Genomic DNA, 6000 nt, shown 5'->3' on the forward strand with positions numbered 1-6000 from the left:
GTTGACAGAAATGTGTAAATAGTCTGATTAATCCATGTCCTCTTGTGACCGAGAAGTTCACAATTTGAGTTTAGATTTGTTCCTGGGACGTCATGTATTATCTAGTTGCAGAGAGAAACAAAGGGCCCTGCATGATTGCCTGGCCCCACATCAGAAAAGCCCTGGAAATAGCTCATTGGCCTTTTAACAGCCCCTGGTGTCTACGCACTGGCCAAGGTCGCCAAAGGTTCTGGAACATTTGGTGCTTCTGCCCTGCTGGGTCCCAGCCAGCCTTGTTGCACAGCCTGTGATTAGGGTCGAGGGTAAAACTCAGAAGGTCTTGGGCAGTGACCGCCGCCCTACTCAAGGGCCTGAGTCCACTTAAGTGCCTGCTCCCTCCCTCGCCTATTGAGACATTTTCCCAACATTAAACCTAAGACGTCTGGGTAGATATTGAGGTAGCAACGTCTCATATTCATGGACCATGTTAATCCAAGGCTCTTTTTTTTTATTATGTGAACTGTTTGCCAAATGAAGGACTGTAGTTTAGCTCACACTGGCTGGTGCCATCAGATGTTTCTGGCTTCAGGTCTCCCTGGGCATCTCTCTGGTCTTAAAGCTGATGCGACTGAGGTGATGCCCAACGGATTCAAAGGCCAGCTGCCACCGCTTGGCCCCAAACAGCTCTGTGAAGCTTGCATGTCAGGAGTCCTCAGGGCCCGAAGCTCCCCCAGAAGCCCAGGGTGCTGGAGTGCAGGGTGCGGCCAAGTGTGGGCACTGGATGGAAGTCAGGTCTCTGTCAGCACACCCACCACTCACTCCTTGTGGGGCCACCTGCTTGCCTCTGACCATGTCACTGAGACCTGCGGGCATCTGCATTCTGAGGGGAGCTAAGAGGGGTTCCCCCTGGTTTGAAAAAAAGCCCCAAATTCCATTTTAGACATGAAACAGAGAAGAAAAGTCTGTGCTCAAAACACATCTTTGAGGGGAACAGGAAATTTCCCAAACCATTCTCTTTTCTCCATAAAAAGCTCACTACTGTGCCTGGAATTAGTGTGATGTCATCTAAAATGACTATTAGTCTGAAGTTACAATAAAAAAATTTTTTTAAATTATTTATTTATTTGTTTATTTTATTTTTAGAGAGAGGGGAATGGAGAAAGAGAGGGAGAGAAACATCACTGTGTGGTTGCCTCTCACTTGAACCCCCAACTGGGGACCTGACATGCAACCTAGTCATGTGCCCTGACTCGGAATCGAACCAGTGACACTCGGCTCACAGGCTGACGCTCAATCCACTGAGCCACACCAGCCAGGGCTCTGAAGTTACACTTTTGAAGGCCTAAAAAAAAAAACCCTTTTTCCCCAATTAAAGATTCTGTCTTCCTAACCTTAGGAGAACAGGATTCTAGACTTTGGACAGTGATAGGGAGGCTCTTTGCCTTGGGGCCATAATGAAAGGTGTGGAGGGGGAGGCCCCAAGCTCTTGTCCCAGTTCAGGGGGGCAGATGCAGGCATTAGGGAGGGGGCTGTCTTCCATTTGAATGTCATGAGCGGCTGGTCACAGACTGGGAGTGGCTGGTGTGTGCCTGATGTGCCTGTTCTACCCGGGTCACCAGAGTTGTTGGCTCGATCACGGCAGGGAACAGCTCATGGAAGTGAACAAGGTACTTAATTTCTTTTTTCCTAGGATTCCCTAGGAAGGAAAGGCTCCATAAATTTTTGCCACTGGAGCCTTTGCAGATGAGCCCCAGAAATGCCAGTGGCCAGCGGGCAAGGAACACATCCCCGGTGGGGGTGAGCATTCCCTTCGATACAAAGCTGCTAGGGAATGACCAGGAGAGCCCAAGGGGGTGGGGGACATGGCAAGTGGCTCTGTTCAATCTCAGGACCAGATCCCTGCCCCCTGAGCATCAGCTGATGACCCTGAAGAACACATGCATTGGGGGCAGGCAGTGTGTAAGGCAAGAGGACTTCCCTTGGCTCTGGAGGGCACCGTCCATTTTGATGGGAACATTTGACATAAGGACATGTTGCAGTGGCATAAAAATAATACCCCAGGAAATGCTCAGCTTTTCTTTTTTTATTTTAATGACTAAGTAACGTGGGTAAACATATTTCTCTGTGTCCAGGGTCATGGATCACTGGGGCTTGAAGACTGGGTAACAGGCAGGGGTGTGGGTCACATGTGGCAAAAACACAACAAGAAAGAAAAGCCAGTCTTTTTATATGTGGGAGGGGATGCATCAGAAAGTCCCCCCAAACAAACGTGCATCTAAATATCTTGCTTCAGGCCTTGGGTTCCCAGCAGCCCTGGGGGAATCTGGCCAAAAGGCTGCAGCCCAATGGCCCTACTTACTTGGCCTATTATGACCAGCCCGGTGCCCAGTGCTCCAGCATTCTTGATGTCCCTGTCTCACGTGCCGCCCCCCTTCCCCCCAAACCTCTGCACCCTGCTCCCCGCAGAGCTCTCATTCAGCCTTGCCCCTCTCCTGGGCTCCATCCTGCTTCTTGGTGGGGATGCAAGTGATGCCTTGACTTTGGTAGGGCAGTGAGGAAGAAGCCTTTGAACAAGCAGGCCCACCTGCATCCCAAAGGGCCCCAGGTATGGGCTGCCCCATCTCTGCAGCTGTGGGGCCTGCACGTCTCCTCTGCCCACATCTGGCGCTTGGGTGTCATTTCCCCCAGATCAGCACTTGCAATCTGTCCTGAGCTTCAGCTGAAAATGAACCTTGAAAATTCTTGAGGATGACTTTCTCCAGGGATGCGTCTACACCACCTGGGACCCCCGTGGGCTGGGAAATAGAGCTCTTTGTTCCAGAAGGGTTACATTTGAGTTGCCTGTAATTGCTTGGTTGGGCCCGAGGAGCAGGAGTTCATCTCAGCCTTGAGTCCCTAGAGTGTCCTAGTCGTTCTAATACATGTCCTAGGTCTTAGCCTTGGTCTCGGCACATGTTTAAAGAGAGGGATAGAGAAGCCAGGGCCTCAGGCCCTCGATGGCTGTTGCTGTCCAATTTCTTGGTGCTCCTTTACGTACACAGAACAGAAAACCTGCCCAGAGATCCAGACAAAAAGGAAGGAGGTGTGCTGTGCAAAGTGCTCTGGGTTGGGGGACTGCTGCCAGATCAGAGCGCCTGTATACAGTAGGGGCCTAATTCATACTTGTTGAATGGAGGAAGCCTGGATGAGGCAGCAGAGGGGCCTCCCGGATTCCAGAGAGACCTGCTCCATCACAGGCTACTCTGCCCATGGAAGCCCAGCCTTCTAGAACATACTCTTGCCCAACTGCTAGTGTTCAATCATCTCTGACAGTGCAAAAACCTCAAGATTTTTCAATGCCAGTGCAATAGTGTGAAGGTAAGATTTGCTCATGTTGCCCTTCTACACAGAAATCTTCACTGGCTCCCCAGTACCTTCAGCAGTGTTTCAAAGAGTATTTGTCCCATGTGACATGATTAAAAATTGGCTTCCCTCTTGAGAATTCGCAACATGCTTTGGCATACTTAGAGGCCCTGGGAAGACCTGCAGGGAAGAAACTGGTTTCCCAGGCTCCACCTTGGAACACTAGTATCCTCTCTTTTGTTTGCCTAACCTCTGTTAGCTCACAGCAGAGTGCGGCACGTAGTTTAGTAACATTAACCAACAGCCAAATGAATTAGTCTTGCACCGGAGAGATGATGAAATTTGGCCTCGATCTGAAGTTCTCCCTGTCTCCCTACCACACGGCTTCTCCTCTCTAGCCCCCACCACCCCTCTTCCTAGGGCATGCTGTCTGTGATGGGCTGAAGGATGTCACTCTGCAAGCCATACGTTAAAGTTCCAACCTCTGGTACCTCAGATTGTGACAGCACTTGGAGCACTTAACTATCTTTGAAGAGGTAATTAAGTTAGAAAGAGGCCATTAGGGTGGGCTCTGAATCTAATATGACTGGTGTCTTTATGTTCTCATATTAGGATGCACAGAAAGATCACACACACACACACACACACTCACACACACACACACACAAGACCATGTGGAGGGCACAGAGAGAGGGCAGCCATCTGCACGCCAAAGAAAGAGGCCTCAAAAGAAACCAAACTTGCCCCCACCTTGATCTAGACTTCCAGCCTCCAGAGCTGTGAGACTGTAAATGTCTGTCGTTGCGGCCCCCGGATCTGCGGCATTGGGTGATGGCAGCCTGAGCAGACTAATTCACTGGGCTAGTCCTCCCCAAAGGTACCCAGGACTAAAACGTTCCATTCCATCATTTTGTGCACCCTCCCTTCTTCCTGAGATGCAACTGTCCTCTCCTTCAGGGCTCTGCCACTGTCTTTTCTTTTGGGGGGTGGGGAAGAAACCTGAAACCAAAATAAATTAAAATCCTGCCTACCTTTTACAGTTTCCCCCGAATAAGCTCACCTTGGTCATTCAGCTGGAATGAGTTGCTCTCACTGTGTGCTGCCCTCACTGGCTGAAACTTCAGTTCAATTGTCCCCTCGCTGTGCCTTCTCTTATTCCCCCGACCGCACTGTTGAATCTCTCGGGGCAGAAACTTGTCCTCTGTCCAGTACTTAGCACAGTGCCTGGCGCATAACAGGTGCTCAGTGATGATTTTCTGGATGGAATTGAGATGATGTCCCTGCATCCAGCAGGTTGAGAGGAGATGTGAGTACCTGCTGTCTGCCTGGTATTTCCCATCTCTTGAGATGCTGGGACCAGAACCATGCACAGTCTCTGCTTTGGTTCAGAGAGGACCGTGTGGAGGAGGGAGCCTTTGAAGTGGGCCTTGAAGGACAGACAAGAGCTGAAGTCATGCATCTGGGAGAGCAGGGAGCAGAGAGCTACCGAGCTTCTGAATAATTTCACGAGTGTTTGACTCAAATGTGCAGGAACCCTGTGACTTGCACTCAGAGGGGACTCCGTAACCACAGTGAGGACAAAGACTGGCCATATGCCAGCGCATGAGTGGTGGGCGCTGCTCCTTGGGGTGTTTCCCCCCAGTGACCCCAGGGGAGCTGGCTTAAGCCGGGAGCTCCCTCAGGACACCTGGGACGGGTCGGCACGTGTGCCAGACCACCCGTGCCCATGTCACCGGCCTTCACATGGGGCTTGTCAGGCATGGCGTCCACCCACATGCTCCACGGCCTCGGGGAGCAGGGCCCCATGGAAGGGGAGCTTTGACACCCTCCACTCTGATCTGAACACAGGTTTTTAATTTCCCTGTAATTTGCCCTTTCTCCCTCCCCCGAGCTGGCTTCCCTGTCATTTCATTTCCTGCAGTATTCTCATCTTACAGCAGAGGTGAAGAGAGTTGACCTCTCCTTGCCCCAAAGCTGAATAAAATACAGAACAGATTTTTGTGAATAAAAATAGGCTTGAATACCACCAGCCAGTCACTCTGGCCTCTGCGCAGCCCATCTGGTCTCATTCTCTGCCACCCAGCAGCCCGCAGGTCAGGGCCGCACAGAGAGGGCGACGGGTCCCTGGGCCGGAGCTGAGGGGAAGGTGTCAGGCAGGAGGGGAGGGGCAGACGGGGTGGGCAAGGCCAGTTTGGGTGGTGTTTGGGGAACTTCGTCCTTTCCCATGAGAGATGGCTGCAGGGACGGAAACCTCCTCACAGGTCGCCCTAGCCAGGAGACCAAGGAGGAAAGATTGAAATGTCAACACCTAGCGGGAAAGAAATGTCTGTCTGGAACATTTGGGAGAAGTCCAAGAGGGGTGCAACTGGAGCCTCTACCGGCACAGTGGAAGGGATTGTGGCTTCAGAGCCAGACGCTGCGCACTTTTGTCTGCGCCCGGCTCTTTTGCGGTCTGCCGTGTGATCTTAGTCAGGGAACCTAATCTCTGCAGACCTCAGTTTCCTCATCTGTAGCGGCGAGAAGCCCATCCTGTGGGTCCTGTGGGCAGGCTCTGAGAAGCAGAGAATGCCGCACGTGGGAAGTCCTGAGCGCAGAAAGGGTGGACCCTGACCCACCTCTGCCCTCCTTGTCACCGGAGTCAGGGGGGCCGTCTGGGGCCCCACCCCCGTTGAACACAGT

This window comes from Furipterus horrens, unplaced genomic scaffold (assembly GCF_987537825.1).
Source record: "Furipterus horrens unplaced genomic scaffold, mFurHor1.1.pri manual_scaffold_6, whole genome shotgun sequence".
Lineage (NCBI taxonomy): Eukaryota > Metazoa > Chordata > Mammalia > Chiroptera > Furipteridae > Furipterus > Furipterus horrens.